General features: G+C 36.8%; 1 protein-coding gene across 3 annotated transcripts in view; it reads right to left on the minus strand.

The window, feature by feature from the left end:
- LOC135080537 (hormone receptor 4) overlaps positions 1 to 21686 on the minus strand; it is a 112865-nt gene that overhangs the window by 83045 nt on the left and 8134 nt on the right. Inside the window, exons 1-2 of one of the 3 annotated variants that reach the window (XM_063975238.1) lie at positions 17416 to 17484; positions 9487 to 9574 (exon numbers count right to left, since the gene is read on the minus strand). The exons of 1 other annotated variant lie outside the window; for it this stretch is intronic. The gene's annotated coding sequence lies outside the window, so the exon portion shown is untranslated. Of the gene's footprint in view, positions 1 to 9486; positions 9575 to 17415; positions 17485 to 21686 lie in introns of those variants that run through there. One more of the 3 variants, XM_063975224.1, reaches the window with a different exon arrangement.

Below are 21686 nucleotides of genomic sequence, written 5' to 3' on the forward strand. Positions count from 1 at the left end.
ATGGGTACGATAAGCAATGGCCCAAACTTGCGTCAGACTGTCCTAGAACTCTAAATGAACTTGAGTAACCTCATTACCGGGCCCAAAGTATATGTATCATCATCACAATAAACATATTGCGCGCAATCATTTAAACAGCCGCGTTGGCTAAACATAGTCGTTTTTGAGTCAGCAGTACTCGTGGAAATTAACTTAATCAAAACAATGACGGTCATGACAAAACAATGTCAATAAATCTTGCTTACAAAAGACATAAACATAATTATGATAATCAATACTTAACTATCAATTTAGCAAGCTACTTATGAATGTTAGGTCTAGTAAGGTTATCTATTTAATTGTAGAGCTGGATATAGGAGAATATTAGATTGACCAAAAATCAATAGGTAATTGAAAAATGCCAAAAGGATAGACGTCGTTGATTTAATTTGCTGTCGCATGATACATACCTAAGTGTTAAAAGAAAAATAGCATCTCAATTTTTGCTAATCTCATGTAGGTAGGTACCACGTAAATAATCTTCTTTGTTTATTTTGCCGCGGTATAATGCCTTCTTGGCTCTCCGCATACGCTTCCCATAGAAATTGGGTTATCTTGACAAATTGTCGCTGGTTTCCACACGACCGATCCCGGGACATGATAATACTTGCGCCTTGCCTTGGGCGGTGTACCTACTTGTACAGGTGCTAAAATGATTCGTCACTGAAAAATGTGACAGTATAGGTATGCAGTGAGTAATTTGATTGGGTCGAATTGAAGGTGTATATACGATCCCACCAAAAACATTCTGTAAAAAACTAGCCAAGTCTCGATGGAGCTGCTTGTTTATCTCTAAAAAGTAATTAAATCTAGACAAAGTCGTGCCAAGTCTATGGTTCCTTACTGCGATTTCTTTATTATTATAGTTAATGTTGTGTGACTTGGCCGTTGAAGGGTGACAAAACCAGCCCCCCTAGACAAAACGCACTTTTTGATCGAATCGAAAATCGAATCCGTCAAATTCCATACAAAAAAGGGGCTTTTCGACCACTTTTCGACTGGTTTGCGATTATAATGGCACTTTGTCTAGACCCACTGGTGCTTCATGATGCCATTGCACCAATCTGTCGCCAGAACCGCTACCCATTGACGATGGAAAATTGCCACTTGGAAAACGTTGATTCAACAATAACCATTCAAGTGTAGGTTTAATAAAGCTGCGTATTTCAATAATACTTATGTATGATTATCTTAATAAAGATTGTTCAACGGCCAAGTCACACAACATTAACTATAATAATAAAGAAATCGCAGTAAGGAACCATAGACTTGGCACGACTTTGTCTAGATTTAATTACTTTTTAGAGATAAACAAGCAGCTCCATCGAGACTTGGCTAGTTTTTTACAGAATGTTTTTGGTGGGATTTCACTTCTTTTTGTAGAAAGTGGCAAATTTTTTTAACGTCGTCGTTTTATCGACATTTTTTTTTACGATATTAAACACAAATAAACTCAACGACCTTTAAAATGGGCAACGAATCAGAATTGTTTTAATAACATAACCTTAGCGAACCTTACATTATAATAAAAGAAATCAACGAAATGCAAATTAAACGACATTCAACTTAATCGACGGAGGGCTCTAGAAAGAAAAAAAAATCTGGACACCGCTTGGACGCCGCTAGCGCCATCTAGTGGTGAGCGATACAGGCGAACACCACGGTGCCGGAGTAGTATTGATTATGAATGTGGTGTTACTCCAGTTCTTCGATTTTCCTAGTTTTTATAGTTTTCCCTTTATGTGGCCATTAAACCCTAACTCTGTACCAAATTTCAGCTCTCTGAGTTTAAGGGAAGTACTAGTTCTATTTTGATGATCATCAGTGAGTGAGTGAGTGTCGTAAATGCGAAACTTTGCTTTCGCATAACTTCGGAACTAAATGACATACAGACTTGAAATTTTGGATTTTAAGTATGTGATTATAGCTTACTAGATGACGAAAATTTCTGCGTTCTGGTCTTATCCAGAGGGTCTCAAATAGGGATCTGAAAAAGCGGCGAAATGGTTCCAGTAAAGGATGGTACGGCAGTGTTTGCTTCGCGCTCGACTTGGCGGGGGCACTGCCGTGCCCCCAGATAAGTACTTATGTCGGCACAAATTCAGTAGGCATACACTCAAATAGTATGTAAGTTAAATGCATTTAAATATTGAGGTACATTTGATACTGTTATATTTCACTAGCGGCCCGCCCCGGCTTCGTACGGGTGCAATGTATTTTCTCGGCTTTTTCTTCTATAATAATACATAAAAACCTTTCTCTTGAATCACTCTATGCATTAAAAAAACTGCATCAAAATCCGTTGCGTAGTTTTAAAGATCTAAGCATACATAGGAAGGGAGGGACAGACAGACAGGAAAGCGACTTTGTTTTATACTATGTAGTAAGTGATACTTGAGTTACTAAGATAAGTAGTAGGCAATATGAGAAAGTTTTTGAGTCCTTGCTATTCATAATGAATTAGGTTAAAAATATGCTTTGGCACATTTTCGAGTTTATTCCACGTGGAGCAATAACGCTTCAGAGAAATGGCATTTGAAATATATTTATTTTCAAAACCGTCATCAAGGTTGAGCTTCACGTGTCTCGGCAGTCGTCTGCACGGACTGATTTCCAAATATAATAATTTAGTCTGCAAGTTAACCTTTAGGATTGTTTGTATGGAAGTCGTTGACGGTGCCCTATATTCATATTTTGGCCTGGCAATGTGCCCAAAAATAATTAGTCATCATTCGGCGCGCTATAGCTATCCTAGGGTAGGATGTTTCTTGGAATGCTCCAGTTTTGGCACCGCAAATCTACAGTGTGCTAAATCATATGCTTGTCGTATTTTAAAACAAATGCTTGGATGTTTTTAACGGATTGGTTGTACTAAATTTAATAGAATGCGTAGGTACCTAATTAAGCAAAGTAAGCTTACATGCGCCAGGCACACCTAAAAGGGATTATACAATGAAAATTTTTCATTTTTATAATTTTTTAATTTACGTTAAAACGCCGAATTACATTTTTTTATAGACATTTGTACTCAGACACTATTACATATTTATCAAAAATTAATTCAATTCCATGTAAAATGATTTTTTTATGTATATTTTCAAAATATAAAAAGGCATGAATAACTCAAGTAAGACAATTAAAAAAATAAGGTCAAGTAGTATGTTTAAAGATTTTCAAAATGTTTTCCTGCTTTAAAGCTCATTTAGAATGCGTTTCACACGCCTAGCGCTATCTGCCGGTGTACGGCGGAACTACAGTTCCGGCTACTCCGCGACAGATGGCGCTGCGTAGCAGCAACCACGTTTGCAAATGAATCCACTGTTTTTATTAGTTTACACATTTGAAATAAATTATGACAGAATCTGAATCACTAACAATACAAATTAATCAATAATAAACTCAAAATAATTTATGTTTAGGTATACAGAGTAATTATTTAAATAACATTATTTTGCTATAATAATTTTATATTGTTTGATAAGATAATTTTTAAATCATAATAATTATTAAAAATGTCTGTATACCAAATTATTTTTCATATTTAGTAAAGTTAAAAATAAATAGATAAATTACTACCCTAAACTTAACCGTTCTCGTAGCACACACAGAAATGCTACGCCATTTCGTAGACGAGTCTAAAGAATGAAGAATGGAAATGCAAATTGGAAATGTAATTTTTTAGGTAAATACAACGCATAAGTTAGTAACCGTTCTATGTACCTAAATAGGTATATTGTGTATGTTTTTAAATAGCATCTATTTAATTTGCGACTTACATTGCGTCGTAGTTAAAAATGCTACGAGGGTTTGCATAATGGGAACTTTAATAGAAAAACGACTAAAAGTCGTTTTTAGATCAACAATTTTCCTAAGTATTAAGTCTACTTATTGCAGTTAGACAGATTCTTTTATTCAGATGTTTCTATGCATTTTTTTTTATTCCTGATAGTGTTACCACAAAATTCAATCCCAATTAAAACGACATAAACATCTGTTCCACTATAACAACGAAAACAGAGTCCCGTATCAATACGTATACTACAAACACCACCCACCCCCGATAGAATAATTGAACATCGCGTAAATAACGTGCATGTGTGCGTTTAGTGCATACACGTGCACACTAACAAAACCTAGGTCTGGGTGCGGATGCACTCGCCTCCGTTGAGGTAGGTTCACACTTATGCACATACTTACTAGATAGGTACGGACTGTCCGGATACTATCCGACTCAGCTCAGTAATCTATTGCCGTAAATATTTTGTTTCCTTTTTCCGCAATCCATTGTTCTGTTAAGATAATTAGTTTCAAAGTCCATGAACCGTGGAACAGATTAATTTAATACATACAATACACGTGTAAAATTAAAATTTTAAGGCGTACTCGAGTTTGATTTGTATATTACTTGTTTAAATATCGGAAGTGGAAAATAATTAGAACTGAAAGTAGGTATATTATTTATTGATAATATGTAATTTGTTAAGCCACTCCTACGGTAATGTGTTCATTATTATTTAATTTAATTGATCTGATGATGTATTAAGATTAGAAGAAGTTAAATAGCTCCGTGGTGAAATAAACTGATTTATTCAAAGATTTTATAATTATAGAGTACAATCGCTATGTTATCTATATAGCAGAAAAGGAAAAGTTTAGTAATTTGTCAAAATTATTTAACAAAACCTGTGGAGAGTCAAGGTAGAGTTCAACAATGTCGGATTCTTTTCGGACAGCGCCTTAGAATATAAAAGTTGGAGGTGGGTGAAGCGCATTTTGGCGAACCCCGTCGAGTTATTGGATTTTGGCAAATTCGAAGGTATTTGAAAGTGAGGTTTGGCTTTGAACTATGTTTTAGACAAACGCAGCTCACATTACCTTATCACAATATACCTACATAATATTATTGTATTCATACGTCGCGACGCATCTTAATTTGACCAAAAAGTACCTACCTATGTGTAAAAATCATGAATTATAAACATTTAATATAAAATTATTCCGATTCAATGGTCATAAAACGCATAGACATTTAAATGAAATCCCCTATAACAAGACTGCCTAATTTAAATACTATCACAATAAACCTGTTCAGACAGTTCGTTATCGTATTAATATTATTGACTTACTCCCTCATACATTACCAGCGAAAATAAAACGGTCACGAACAAAATAAAAGTGTCTTCAACCCCTCATTAGCAAACAAATTGGTGCATCCCGACGGTATACACAACAAACAATCATAGCAAGTACGTAGAGGATGGATGCAATGTCACACACACAGGCATGGCGGGAGGGTGGTTAGGGGCGCTGTGTGCGTCGGGACCCAGACGTCTATCTAGGTATCTAGATGGGTCTATATGGGAGGGGTGCATCGGTGCAGCGTTGGCGTAGGTCCTGGGGTAGGGGTAGGTCGGGCCCACCCTGCACAGGCAATGACTACCACGTAATCAAACGTTCCGCTCGTGGTGGTGCAGTTTGTTTTGCACGATAATGAGTTTTTGTTGTTGATAGCAGATTTGTCACCGGTTATTATCTGCGATGTCGATTGCAATGGGACGCCCGGATATAAATTGAGCGCTCATTTCTTATTCATAGCTTTGTTTCAGCGGCAGCCTTTATTATTTTGTGAAAACCTATTCAAAATATTTTTTTATTTGCTCTGCTGCGGTTGAGTCTTATTGCGAATTTATGGTTTGATTTATAAATCAAACTTTATTTGTCCGTAGCTTTTCAGTACCGATTTCGTGAATTATCTCAACTATTAGCCATAAAGAAAAAAAAATCATGGATACGTTCAGGTATTTTAAAAGAATTGTCGATTTACGTCGTTACAAGCTATTTAGGCCCGATAACACTACAAGTTCATAAGCTTATTCAATAAAACTAGAAAAACTATAATGATAAATAGAAGACGCCATTACAAGACGGCGTGGATGTTTTTAAATATCTATGGTTGAAAATAATAACTATATTAGATAACTTTTTTAAAGTAACGAGAACTCCGAAAATGTATGTTTTACGTAGTTTAACTGTGTTATCAATTCAATCTAGAAAGTATACAAGTATTTTCTCCTGTCTCCGTATCCGTTTCTTAAAATGTCAATTTATCAATTTCGTATGCATCAAGCGCAAATCTAGGTCTACCTGCTTATTTCATAAAGACTTTAGAATATATTTAAGACACGTATGACGGCTGCTGCTACTTTTTTATCCACTGAAACGCTGCTTGAATAATAAAACAATTCAATCAAGATGATGTATGGTCCAGGAAAATGATGGTCATTACGCGAAGTAAAAACACACGACATTCCTAGTGAAATTAATGGAGTGAGAACTTCAATTCCGCTGTTAATTTTCTTAATTGACTCTTAATCTACAGAGCTCTTAATCCTCACATGCTACGTGTGTTTTTACGCATATTTTTCAAAGCAAGCTGAAAAGTAGAGAGAGTTTGACACCGTATTAGGGAAATCGTTTTATAGATTTTTAGGATTGTACTATAATGGAACCTAGCTGATTCCACAGATAATGTACTGCCCAAATTCACAGGAAAATCTTATAAAAAAGAGTACAATAATAATTATTTTACGATTAAAGATCCTTAAACCGGCTTTGGCCTTTATTTAATTTTATTAGTTCAAATTACCACACTTATCCAATCCAATGTAGAGTTTACACATAATATGGGCACTTCAGCATAATTATAATAAAATTTGAATGAATCAAAATTCGATCTCTCCCAAAAGCGCTTCGATATCAAAAGACAAAAGCTACAAGTCTTTGAGAGCTTTTTTCTTACATCCTCCGAGTCCGATGAAGGTCGGTAGAGTACATCGAGACAAAGGAAGATAAGTAGCCGGTTAATCTTTTCAGCGACAACGGACCCCTCTTATTTCTTTGTTTCTAGTTGGATCCAGTTTCGAAGACCGCGTTTATTGAGAAAAATCTCAACCCTTAGTAGGGTCTTGTTACTTGTTTCGTTAGTTGCCAAGACAACGTTTGAGATAATTCATCCTGCTTTCCATTTGATCGTTTAATTTTTGTAAACTATTCTCAAATATGGTATTTAAAATCAATAAAACATGTCAATGTCTATTTATTTTTATGACAGAGTCACCTGTACCTCTAGTAGGAAAAACTTTCGAGTTCGTTTCGTTGCGTATTCAAAGTGTCATCGAAAAATTTTGTATGAAAAATTAAACAGCGCCCCCTAGGGCGGCTATAATATAGGGGGCGCTGTTTAATTTTTCATACAAAATTTTTCGATGACACTTTGAATACGCAACGAAACGAACTCGAAAGTTTTTCCTACTAGAGGTACTGAAAACCGAATCTAAACTAACTTATTTTACCTACGAGTACAGGCTTGAAATTCAATATAATTGATAGATCGCCTCTGCGCAGCGTCGACTGAAAACACCGCATAGATTTTCATTATGTAACAGCTAGGTATTTATACCAATGTTTATTTACCAATACGTATGTTGGCGGCGGTCGTCGAACCCGGCTTCTGGTCGGCGAATTTCGGCATTGGCCGATGTTTAGAGAGGGACAGACTTATACAATTCCACAAGGGCGCGAGCGCCTCATCATCGAGGGTAGAGACCTTGAGCTGGCAAAATCAAGGGTAACGTCGGGTGCCTGTGTGCGTGAGCTGAACCGGCCCTGTACACATACGAATTGGTATGTGTATAATATTGCAGGATGAAAAGAAGTTTCCTTCGTATAGGTAGTCTGTATACGTAATGCTATGTTTTGCAATCGTCTTTTGTCCAGTGAACGGCTGATACGAAGATATTTTATGTTTAGAGTTAGCTGGGTATTTTGTAGAGCTATCGTCGAGCTTAATTACGTATCTGTAATGATTTTACGATCTTTGAACCTCCAAGCATTTTTGGAGGTACATTTTAGAATGAGACTTGCTGACTTATGTTTAACGGTAACGGTATTATCGTAAATCCTTATCCAAAATATTCAATCTAGATAGGCACATAACTATGAACATAGGGCTCATCATAACAAAATTGTAGAGACAAATACTCGTTATGCTGCATCACAAGTAATCTGTGAAAAAATCTATAAAAAAACCGTTATAAGTATTTGAATAACAAATAAACCAATAGCAAACAATGTTGTGACGTAATTAACTGATCGAGCCGCGAAGCCGCCATAAAAATAAAAACGCATGTCAACAAGCAACAACTACGAACCACGTGCTCAACTCAAAATAGACGTACGCACACTCGCGAACGCACGATCGCGACGCACACGCGCGCACCCACGCGGCCGCGGAAAAATCAATATTTTGAGCAAAACTACTTCCCTTATCTACACCTGTGTGCGTGCCCGACCTCACCGCGTCAGCTCAAAATCTCAACCGCCGTTAGACAGCTAAACCGAATCACACCTTATCAATTGCGGAACAAAGCGTTATTTCCCTTAATAGGCGCGGGGGTAGTTAAATCGCGAGGGTACGAGTATTGCCGTCTCTTTCCAATCAATCGGATGACTCGGTCGCGCGGCCGCGTGGCGCCGGCCGTCGACCCCAGCCCGGTCGTTACCCTGCGACAGTTGCACCCTGCTACCCCGTAACGCGAACGCACCCCTGTTCTTACCGAATCTTGGGCCCACGCCTCGCCGCCGCTGACATTGACTCGTCGGCGGGTTCACTGACCCTCGGGCGCTTCCTCTTTCCGGTGCGCTGTCGAAATACTTCCTAAACAATGTCCTTATCGCAAAGCTATAATATTCTGATTGCTGCATTTTGTTGACATCTTCTTTAGATAATATTATACAACAGTACTTTTATGAACAAATAGATTTCAGGAATTAATTTTAAACAAATTAGCAGGTGCTAAAAGTGGTTTTTCATGTCCTATTTAATACATCCTCTTATTTCAGAAAACTTTCCTTTTCTAATGGCTGAACGAAATAGCTTTTAGGCTTTGTGTCTGCTAGAATTAAGCTCTTCCGGATTAGCTCAACGTTTGACATTGACATTGAAACCATCACTCGCACGTTTAGGCCGTTTCATCTATTGTCTTAATCTTGAGCCCCAGAAATGCTTTCATTTCCTTTCTCACAGTGTTGGCTTTCTGATACTTGATTCAATTAAGGCCAATAAGTATAAAACAGTCCGATGCATGAATGAGAGTGAATGCACAAGCGTGCGTGTGGGCATTGTGACAGTAATGCAATCACGTCGACACAAATCATTGCGAACTCCAAGCAAATTAGGCGTCAAAGCATGTGCCCCGGTATGCAGAATCAGAAAAAAGATGATCTCAGTATGTAAATAAAAGGTTCTGTACTTCCGAATTTTAATTTTTTACAGTTTACATTTACATTTTAGGAAAAGAAACGTTTGACGAAACACCGAATCCAATAATTAGTACTCTATCTTTGGCTATATTAATTTATAATCCTTTTAAAATTTTATATCTTAACCTTGCAGGAAGTAGACATAGGCCGCGGTCTGACCTGGTGCTCACGGACCGGACTACAACGGCAGCAGCGGTAGCAGGTTCGAATCCAGCTGGGGGCAAATTTTAAAAGTGATGAGCATGAGTATAAATAAATTCTTCTTAATTGGGTGATTGGAAAAAATATGATTGATTTTGGTGGAAAAATTATAATTTTTCGCAGGCCAAAAGTAGTCCACTTATTTATATTATGAAACACAATTATCATATTGTTATGCTGGTTAATAAGGATCGTCGCGCCTCACAGGGAAGTATTATGTTAGGTAGTTTGTAGTAACTCTTGAATGCCTAGGAATTTCTGATATTAAACAGTATAGCTAATAAAGCAAAGTCCTCATTATTACTCCTTAGTCGTGACTCCTAATAAATTCAATTCAAAAGTCTAATCAAATCTTAGCTTATTATTATTGTATTTCTAATTACGCGGTGGATCTCCAAAACTGCCGTTCCCAATTCCGTTCTAAATTAACGAAGTGACTAAGTGAGCGTTTGGGAGGGCGCCTTATCCTTTTAATGCGGTTTTATTTTGACGATACTGAAGTACTGAGGATAACCGCAAAAAACAGTGGATATGGTCTTTCGCCGACTCGATTAAAAGGATTTGAAAGTAAATTAAAACAATAAACATTTGATACTGAGAGCTTTTATTTTGATTCTTAACGACTGACATTAAGTAATTCATATTTGAACTGAAAGATTCTAAAGCAGAATTTAAGTAGAAATAAATACAAGCTACAGATAATCGTAAAGAAAATGGAGTGACACCACGAGTCTTTTTTTTGCCACGTTAAAAACAGTTTTCATTAGAATGGCAAGTGTGGTGCACTTTATAAGATTTGCGCATCCATATTAATCTTTTAACCGCAAGTTCTTTTTCACCGGGAATTTAAAAGAACACTTTTTGCGCATCGTATAAATACATTTGTCAGAACCTCACGCATCCGTCGCGTCTTTTAAAACTGAGTTAACTTTAATTGCCTTTAAAATTACCGATAAATCTCTTCCTGGAGACGTTTTAGAGAGAGTTATGGTGCCTTTTACAACAAACGGATTTTCCGGGTAACAGTTTTAGTTTGGCATTTTAGGTTACGTACAGATTATAATAGGAAAAGACTGTACAATCTTACATGTTATATATTTAACTAGAATATAGATAATACATTCATTAGAATGATAAAACAACTAATTATAGGTAATTTTTTACTTAGAAGGATTTGCACTTTACCTTGTATTATGAAAGAAAAATCGTGCTCTATAATTTCTATCCTAAGTATTGTCTATAACAAATAATATAAAAGAATAATTATTAAATGCATCTTGGAGATAACACCAAATGCACTTTATACTTGAACAGCACTCTCAAATCCCACAGTGGGGTCTACTTCAAACTCCTGTTGCAGACGTCCAGAGATGGTTATCCGATTATATCCGACATCGAATCTCTTCCTCGTCGGGCAAATTGCCTGTTCATGTATTATATCTTACTAAACTTCCCCTATTGGAACAATAAAATAAAATGTTTATGCTAGCAGTTAGACGTATTGTGTGTGATCGAGCGAGAGTTGAAAAGATTTTTAGGGTTACAACTTAACTAAATGGTGAGTATTATGTCTGTGAATCAGCGATTCACCAGTGTGCTATAGAAATTCAAAATACTCGTATACTATAATGTGCAATGAATAACGTCGTTAAGTAATGTCAATAGAGATTAAAAACGTGTGTGTATACGAAATAGGTTGGTATGTGTATCAATAAAATGTAAGAACTTTAATCAAAATTACGATTTTGGTAGAGCTACCAAACCTCTACCTAAACAAGGGCATTTTATTTAGGCTTTGACCAAAAGCGCATCGCAAAATGCAGGCGGGCGCACTAGATTTGCCAACAGCTGTGTAGACGCTCGGGGTCAATGCCCACTCGTATTTTCAACATGTGCGCGACGTTTTCCGCGTTCCAAGGAAAGCTCCTTGTCATTCCTTCGGGAGCCGTCGGTAATCTTCGCCCGCGATCGCCTTTTTTCAGGCGTCCTTTTCTCAGAGCTGCCTAGCCTTCCTTTTTCGTTATCTATCGCATGATTATAAGGGAAGGGGATTGAAGTTTAACATGTAAAGGCACTAAATCGGCTTATTGGGTATGATTAGCTGTACTTAACATTATTCATCGAAACTTTATCCTCTTTCTTCATTTAATTTTGATCCAAAATGTTTTACAGTTGATTTAATAACGCTTTCAGAATCGCTAATAAAACTTTGATCGTTTCCAATTTTATGACGGGATTGATTGAACGCTAGATTTATTTCTCCTAAATTTTCTTTATGAATAAGAATCATAAACTGAACATAAAACATATTTCAGCATTACAAAATACATTGATGTCTGTACTTGTAGTTGGTTTATATCGTGAAAATGTAAAACAGTTTCAGAAAACCGCAACATCCTTCACCACAATTATTATTGCATGTACTTCAAAAACAAAAGGTTAGCGTAACCTTGGCATATGACATAGTGGTATTGAATATTTTTAGCGTTCTGTCGATTTACTTTGAAGATAATCTCGACGTCTCGCCGTAACGGCCCGACGACACGACCCGACTGCATTCGAATGCATAACTTATGTCACTGACAATGGGTTTAAAAGTTCTATAAAGCGCACAGTGCACACTGTAGACGAGAACCAAATACGAATTCGATCATTATGATTGCAAGCGGATTACTGACCCGTGCAGTATGTTAGGAATGTGAGATTTGGGCACACGGTTTTATTTTTCTCTGCAATTATTTTAATTAAACAGGTACCAACTTTGAGAATAAGAATAAGAATAAGAAATTTATTCATAATGTTCATTACACGTCAAATTTTCAATATATTTTCTTATTAATAATAAACAATTATTGCAGTATTAATAAGAAAGAAATACACAGAGTTACAGGGGTTCAGAGTTTAATTAACTACATATTATCAATTGACTGTATCCTTTTATATGCGTTTTAAATAATTCCTAAACAGATATTTAAAGAATTTGCACAAAATTGGGCCCATCGTTTGGAAAGTGGAATGTGTTAGCATACTTAAAAACGTTTATCTTTTACGACTGCATTAACTTCCGGAAATTCCAATTACCTGTAATACATTTAAAGTAATTTACAAGCACTTACATTTGGACGACGATATAAACAATTAACTGCACGAAAAGATTCCCAGCCAAGTGTGTAAATAGCGAGTATGTTTTGATAATTTTATTTGTAAAACATCTATTGTGTCGCTATCAACGTTTTGTTAATTGTGAACAAACTAGTGCCGTTGCCCGAAACGTATCTAAAACAAACATTACTTGGAAGGTCACATGTTCTGTACGGTAAATGCAGTCCTAATATAGATTTGGATTTTGAATAAATTTATTACGCAATATTAAACAAGATTAGGTAAGATTCAATTAGTAACCAAAATCATGAGACAGAATGAGACTACAGTTAAAGTTTCAATGTTTTTTAACACCGGTACTAGGCTATCTTAAATTCATACAACTTTTAATCCCTAACAAAAAAATTGACATCAAAAAGCCTCTTTACTTATTGTATTTGTTTGTATCCAATAAAATTGTTAATTAAACGCAGCTTACTAACTTTCAGTAAAAGCAACTCTTCTACAGTTGAACAGCCGCGGCCTTGATAACGATTTAAGTGATTGTTCTTAAATATTGTGAAATTTACTTTTATTAAACTAATTTTTTAATTAGTCTAAAGTGTGCGCCATGGCATAAAGATGGCAATAGGAACTGCAGTATTTAAAAGGTTTGTGTGGACTTAGTTATGTGTGAACCTTGACGAAATTGGAACTCGGTAAAGATTCTAGGTACTCAATGTCATGTTGTTTTAAAACTAATAAGTATAAATCTGAGGTATGCACTGTCACGAAGCCGTAGCATTTATTTTGAGAACAACTGAATTCGTAGCAATCAAATGCGGTACCGTTAGACCTTGACCTTGACAAAATTGTACTATGGCAATGAACAATTTTAAGGTCAACTGTACAAAAAACTTAAATCATTTAAGGGTCAGTTTGACGGGTGCTTTATAAAGCTTTAGATACCCTGTTAGGAACTAATCTATCGGATAAATTATTGCATTAAGTTCTCAGATAGAGATACCTGTCAGGAAAAGTCAACGGTAACCAGTCAGAGTTTGCGTCAGATACGAGTAGCTAGCTGGAACATTATCAGAATAGCTAGCTGGAACTTTATCAGAAAAATGATAGAGTCTAGAGTGTGCGTTGTGGTAAGAATAATTTATATTGAAGCAAATTGTGCTCGTAGTATTCAGTGGCAGTAACACCGGTAATGTCAGTTATTCAGAGGCGGTACCCTTTACTGGGGCTCGGAATGGGACCACGGCAATGATGTCACTTGGTGTCCAATGTCAGGGCCGGCTAGGTGGTCCGATTCTTGTTTTATAAACACGAATGCTGCTACGGTTAAAACTGCATTTGCCTTTCGTGAGTCATGGGCAGCGTTTAATATTAGTGTCAGAGCTCTCAAATATCTATTTCCTATTATAACTATCTTTGTAACATAGGTACACTTTAAGACCTGTAAATAAAATAAAATGTTCGATTATAATGTCGATTGTTTAAAAAATATTTATCAAACTGTGTGCTTACCATGAGTTTACGTTAGGTGTGCTCGCTAGCGACTACGTAAAAAAATGACATTAATTGTATGACATATTGTGCAGCGCCCCTAGCCGCTACTTTCAAGAAACAAAATCTTCATAGAGATTTTTGACGTACTCGCTAGCGAGCACACCTAACGTAAACTCATGGTAGGTGCACTGAATAATTTCGACAAAATTCGTGCACAGTAGTTTTATCATTTAGCAATGACGTAGGTATGAGTAATGTAATACGTAAAACGATTGTCACGACTATAAATTCCTTGACACAAATGAGTCTACGCCAATTTTAACTTATAAAACTATTATAATAATAGTGATGTGACAGCGCTCTATAGATAGTTATCGTCTTTATAATTAGCATAAACAGACATAACATCGTAAATATCTGCCCGATAAAAATCGAGCGATAAGTCGAGTGGACAATGCCCGTGTCGAATGTCCCGATGCTCGATTGCATACGGTTGCAGTCGCAGATGCAGTGTTTATGGTTTCGTAACATTGATGGCTGGCATGCGTGAGTCATCGGCCAAGTTCATTGTCGCTCGGCCGAACTTGAACCCGCCGGCGTAGGGCGGCGCGACACCTAAAGATATGATGACGCGATTAAAAAACAAAAGTTCGGTTAGTTTGTAACTTTGTACAGTTGACAGCCCATCAATGATACTTTTTTTTTGCAAAATAAAACCTACGTCAACTCAAAATTCTAATACATACCTAGTATATAAAATGGTTTGTGAAGAAGAAGATCTTTACTATGACAAGTTAATGTAGAGTTATGGAAGTAGCTGTCATAACTATTTGTAAATTAAAGTTTGCTGATAATGCATTGTTAAAGATGGGAAAAAGGCTTTGTGTATAAAACACTGCTTATTATAGGGGGAAGTAAAGCTTACTATGTATTTATTTTTAGTACTCGTAGGCTTTACTACGAATACTACGCATTTAAAATAAAATCAACGTAGGTAATATCTCTTAATATCGGCCTTTGTCCAGTAGTGGACGTCATTTGGCTAAAACGAACGAACGAACGAATATCGCTTAATATTTCCGCGTATCCTCGCTCGCACTACAGCACCGGCTCACACTTGTTATTGATAAGACTGGTAAACACGACAATGGTCGCTGTACACATCGGGACGTGACAATGACTCCACGGTACCGACTGATAAACCACCAATCAGTGTTTACACGCTAATGGGAAAATAACGAACATCTTGTGTAACATCCTTCAGCGCGAAATGTGATGCTTCATGTTACGGAGGTTTGGAGTTACAATAGTCATGAGGGACAAACTCATGTAACGGTTGCTGTGTTTAGTATAGTCACTTCGTCACAGTTCGTCGAAGTGAGATGATTATGTGCGCTTTGATGATACATAATATGGGAAACTAGTGGCATTTAAATAAAGTTATTAATGAAGAACTTTTATATGATACGGCTTTTCTAATACAGTTGTGATGACTGTACATTTTTGTACGGTCAACAGCACGTCAACGTAAACACTGTGGCATCTTACGTAGTTGCGATACGGGCGACTTTGCAACGAAAATGTATAGCTTGATGTGCTGTCGACTGTACAATGCTCTTATAAGGAAAATTATAGCAGAATGTATAAGTATAATAATGTACGAGTAGGTAAATAAATGCCTGTATTCATCAATTAGCCTTCTAACCTTACATTTTATTTGTATTGTGCAATTTTAATTTAATAAAAATATTATCTTTCTGTGTAATTTAACATACATGAATGCGAATATGGTTTTGTTGAACCACAATGTTTTGTTAGTTTGTCAGACAATTGAGTTCAGAAAACGCGGCTTAAAGTTTGCTGGCATTTGCAGCATTGATGGGTACTTCTCTGGCTCTATATTCATAAAGTTAGTGGTACCGTGGTACACAGAACTACTTTATGACCGCGGTGCTACCGCTCGGAGGCGATATTGATTTCCTATTGTGTCTGCGTACGCCAATATTGCAACTTAAAACCACACCTTACTAATATTTCTTAATAGGTACGCGTACCACATGATTTCAGGTATGACCACGCTACTGTACGAAATAATATGTTCCTTTTGAATTGATTATTACATTGACTAAATAAGGTTTAATAAAGCTAAATGAACGGCCTTACCTTAATGAGGTCCGTCACGCGTTAGTCACGTCTTTCGACTACCTTCGCCTCGATCATTTATAGAAATAACATGACATCATTGATAAAATATGTTTCTGGGAAGGTTTTTTTAAAAAAAATGTTTTTAATCGTTGTTTGACGCTCTCAGAACGGAGGCGCTAACCTTATGTGTATAATATATTTAAACAAAGTCCGGGCATCGACCTTCAGCTATGACTGTGACAATCTATCTATGACACTGGCTGTGATACCGTCATTACGATATGCAACTATGTAATGTACAAAGGAATCCATACTTTACAAGTACCTACAAACATTAAAAGAAGGCTCATTGTTCTCTGAAAATGATTGTATGGGGAGATGCACCGGATCGGTTAGTAGACTATACTAGCTGTTAATATAAGCAGATGTCATACACGTTTAACTATAGATAAAACTACGTATTTGCGAGGGGAAGCGTATGCTTACAGCAAATAACTCGCAAAACATGTGCGATAACATCTATCAATAAAATATTGCATCTGTGCACCATAAACTAACTCTACAATATCGTAAATTAATCATAGAGGATATATTAGTAAAAGTTAAGTAAGTTATGTTATACCTCAACTGTAGGGTAGTTTGAGCTAAACTCTACCACGCAGGCTCAGTGCAGATTGGTAGAGGGGCCGATGTAGAGTATTTGGCTGATTTTATTTTAAGGTGAGGTAATTCACCTTAAGGTCTTTAACTAGGCTCATAGAGCATTAATATGTATATGGATTAAAATTTTGACATCCCTTCCAATCTAGAGATGCCACTAAATATGGGCGGAATGATCATTCATCCATTCACGCCCGCACGTGCTTAAATTTGATAATAATGAACCCCAAAAGCTGCTAGCAACAACAAACGCACATCTCAATGAATTACAAGTACGAGCATGTTAATAGTCTTTTATTAGCTTAGATGTAAAAAACGCGATACAATTCGCTTGCAGCTGGTATCATTTGCTATTGTTAACAAATCTTCCAATGCGTCGCATCGCAACATGTATAAAAACGACATTAACAATAAACAAAACACGATCTACTATTGTATTAATCTAAGTACCTGAGCTTAGCAAAAATCTGCGTCCGGAGAAACTGCATCAATGGAGCACTGATCGTTACCGAAGCACAGATTACTCGCACACGCTCGCGGCGAGCATGGAGGTACACGTTCACGCTACACACAACAAATAAGTACACACAATTATTCGGAGTTCACTCGCGGACGCCCGCGGGGGCAACGACCGTCCTTAGCACAGCTGCGCGGAGCTGACAGACGTATCGCGGTCCCGCTCTAGCGGACATCGCGGCCTGCCGCACTGTTTTCCATACTATTATTCAAATCAATTACCGTTTTGATCGACGTTGGTACTTCATTATGCGTCAGTCAGAGATATTTTAGGCAGAAGTCCAAAGATTTATTTATTTAATCTCCACATTACTTTTTGGTAAAGTTTTTTTTTTTTGCATTTTTTCATGAATTTTTTCCTCATGAATTTGCGGAATACGTTTCAGATCAATCATCTTCCGTTGACAGCTTTTATAAGCCGATAAAAGTTCTTATAAAAGAAATTTAGAAATCTAGGTTGCCCGGTCCCAATTCAGGCTCAATCAATAAATTCCCTGCCTCTCACAGTACCAATTCAAAAATGGGACGTCTTGATAAATGAAACTAAAACAAATGACAGTCTGGCAAATCTATGGTAAAATTAGCATGAGATTTTACTCCTCCGGTTTCGCTGTTAACAGCCGGGTGTCAATACTCAAAACAAAACGTCCAGCGCTCCTAGAGTTCCTAGAAATCGCCTAGATCGTTTCGCGTTCGTTAGCGGCGCGATCCCTCACCCACCCTTCAGGAAACGCCAATGAAGTTACAGGATATGGGAAATAATGCAAACTAGAAGTGGAAGTACGGTTATCAGGTGTGGAAATCGAAAAAGTAGATAAACAAACAACAGGAGGTTTATGACCAGGGCCTGTTTAAATAGTAGAGACTTAAACTCCGATGCAAATATTTCAAGGACAAGATGATACTAAGATTTGTATCTACAGAATCGTTCTAAAAGGATTCCTATTGTGAAAAATCTAGGTACGAGTAAATAGAATATTTCATAACGCTCGATAAATGTTATTTGAGAACGTTCGTTTTCCCAAACTAAATAAGTAGTAAGTATTTGTACTTGTTTAGTAGTCAATGCTAAACAAAATGTACAATCTTCAGCCAGAATGAGGTCAAGAGCATGCCCCGCCAGTGCATAAACTATAACCTGCAAATAACAAGCAATGAGCATAGAATAATTTACGAAGTGACTATATTGGGGGTCTTTCCATGGAAAACTCGTCCGAATTTACCCTGGCAATTCTCCCTGACCTGAAAAGGGGTAGGAAGCCCAGTTAAATCCGGCTTTCCCCGTGCCCCTGGCGACCCAAAGTGTGAACGCACCTGGTCGCGTATGGCGATGACCTCCCGGCCGGCGCACCCGTGACGTCACCGTCTCGCGCGCGTCTGCCGTGTCATCGCACCTACGCAACAATCATCATGCCCATTCAGGGTCAATGGTATTTCTTCCGGGGTGGAATATGCATGGATGCTGCGGGCAGTTCAGTAACGTTACGAGTATATCGTATTCGTTTCGTAGTACGAAATAGGGAAGATAAAGGTTGACTGGCGTTAATACCCCGCTAATGGAAGATCGTATGTAGAGTCATATGAATTATTTGGTATACATTTTCTGAATTCCTTTCTGTATCCCTGTTATCTTTTCAAAGTAGAGAAATCAATATAGAAGCTATATTTCTTCTGATATGTGTACAATTCTGACAGAATATTACATTCTTTAGTTAGGGGACTGTTAGTAAGTAACTAGGTATATTTCCGGGATAGAATAGCGTGCTCCATTCAGAATTGAATTCATCTTATCCATATGAACTTTTACGAAATACGCAACCCAGTAGAGAAACAAACCAAAATAGAGCCTTAAGATTCTCCTCGTGGTTTTCCCTCGTTTATCTTTAAGCGATTTATCATTCACCCATTACGCGGCACTTCGAATGTAAGGCGAGTGCGGCAAAAGTGCATAAGCCGGGGCTGCGACACGCAATGCATTTCGAAGTAACGAGCTGCAGGCGCCGATCGGTGTTTACCGGAAGACCTTGATCCCGGCGATGGAGTAAATGAGCGCGATCAAGAACCGTTCAGGAATCGTAAATGAGCGAGCTTGAACAAGGATGGTTTTTTTTTTAGCGCTTTATTGCTTTTGTAATCGTCAATTTATATTTAAGGTAGAGTCAACCAATTTTGTTTTAAAGAAGCTCCATTTTTTCTATTGTAGCATTGCGTTTTGACTGACTTGGTTAATTGTACCTTGTGAAAATGTTAATATGTTTAATATTGTAAAATGTTTTGTTATTAAACCATTGAAAAGAAGTGATATTGGTCACTATATTATTATCTTACTGACTGATTTAAGACAATCAATGAAAAGCAATGAAGTATGCAAAAATTAATATATTTCGTATATTCGCAATAAAAGTATCTACTTACCTATGTGACTGATAAATCAACGTAGTTATTATGCGTTTTATTAAGCCTACTAAAGTAGTCTTCAAGATCAAGTGAAAACGTTACGTAGCGATTTCCTCTTGCAACATAACGCTGTAGCTAGTGATGTTACTCAGATCCGCACTATTCATCGATAGATTTGCATACTGTATAACGCACAGCCAAACTGCATACTTCAGCTAGGAAGTGCCCTTTTAAAATTTGTTTACCTCAAACTTTGTATTACAATTGTGAAATTCTTACTTAAAGGTGGTGTTACATCTTTGCATGCAATTTTTGTCGAACTTAGTTCATTTAAATTAATAAATCAAGCATTTTTAGGATACATATGAGTGTGAAAATTCAAATTGACCGTCAAATTCGCGAAATAAATAACTATTAGGCATCGAGTTGGGTGAATCACATCGCTAGGTGCAGCGAGCATTCAAAGTGCAGTGGAGAAAGTGCAAGGCAAACGCGGAAGGCGCGCGCTCACGTTGTTAGTGCTTTGTTGAGCCAATACAACCGCTGTTTGTCTAGCAACATCGCTATGGCGGGAGAAACCATGTTTCTGTCTATGAATACTTGCGCTAGATAAAATGATAACCAATCTTTTATACTGTAAAAATAGACCGTTAAAAGAGTATTATGCAAACGAAGAGCTTCTACGATAAATCATGAAAAAAGATGCTGAAGTGAGTGATACTTTTACAATTGCGTGTCTACTGTTTAACCTAATAAAGCTATGATAATAAATGTGGTGTGGTACCCATTTATTTTGAGTACTAAGGTGCTTACATTTAATTAATATACGCACAAATTTTGTACACTAACCGCATGGACACAGGCTATCGTGGTCATATCAGTTGCGGTGAGATAGGAAGCGGCAATTTGCAATATTCTGATTTAGTATCAAAAATCATCATTGTAGTTACTATTCAATAATATAGCTGTATGATAATAGACAGCCTGTTGTCATTAGTGTAGAACTCCAAAATACTAATAATTTGTAGTTTTTATGCTCTTTTGATGTGGATCTCAAGATAATCCAACTGGTATTTTCCAGTTTAATAGGTTGGTACTCATTCAACATTTGATACAAACATTGATATTGTTTGTTTGTTAGAAGAACGTAACCACGCATGGCTAGAAATTGAGACATTGTCACGTGTGCCATTGTACAAGGTGGCCCAGAAGAAAGTTCACTTTTGAAAATGTAAGGAAACGAAAACTGTAAATTTTTGTAAAACTTTAACCATTGTAATTTAAAGGAAATTTCATGCAATTTATTTTTTAATTTACTTCCTTTTTTAAATTTCATCGTACATGTGATTCCCTTGACGTTTACAACATTCAGTCAACATACATAAAAATTTTGGAAAACTTTCGTAAGAGTTACCTTGAAATGGATTCAGGATGGATGAATGCTGCAGAGTTTTTGGATTTTTAGAGTATACTCTGCTCATAATGTAACCTCACAAAAAGAAGTCTGCTGGAATGAGATTAGGGCTTCTTAGTGGCAACGAGATTTCACCCCTGCTTAATTGGTTTGTTGCATCGAAAGGATGATTAATTTTTGAGAGCAACTGAAGCTGAACATTCGGCAAAAAATGGAAAATAGGTTCCGAGGTAATTCTAACGAACGCATTTCAAGATTTTGATGTATGTTGATCGAATGTTGTAAGCGTCAAGGAAATCTCCTGGACGATGTAATTTAATAAAGGTAAATTTAAAAATAAATTTCGTTTAATTTTCTTTGAATTGTAATGAATAAAGTTGTACAAAATTACACA

Source organism: Ostrinia nubilalis, chromosome 2, assembly GCF_963855985.1.
Source record: "Ostrinia nubilalis chromosome 2, ilOstNubi1.1, whole genome shotgun sequence".
In the NCBI taxonomy this organism is placed as follows: domain Eukaryota; kingdom Metazoa; phylum Arthropoda; class Insecta; order Lepidoptera; family Crambidae; genus Ostrinia; species Ostrinia nubilalis.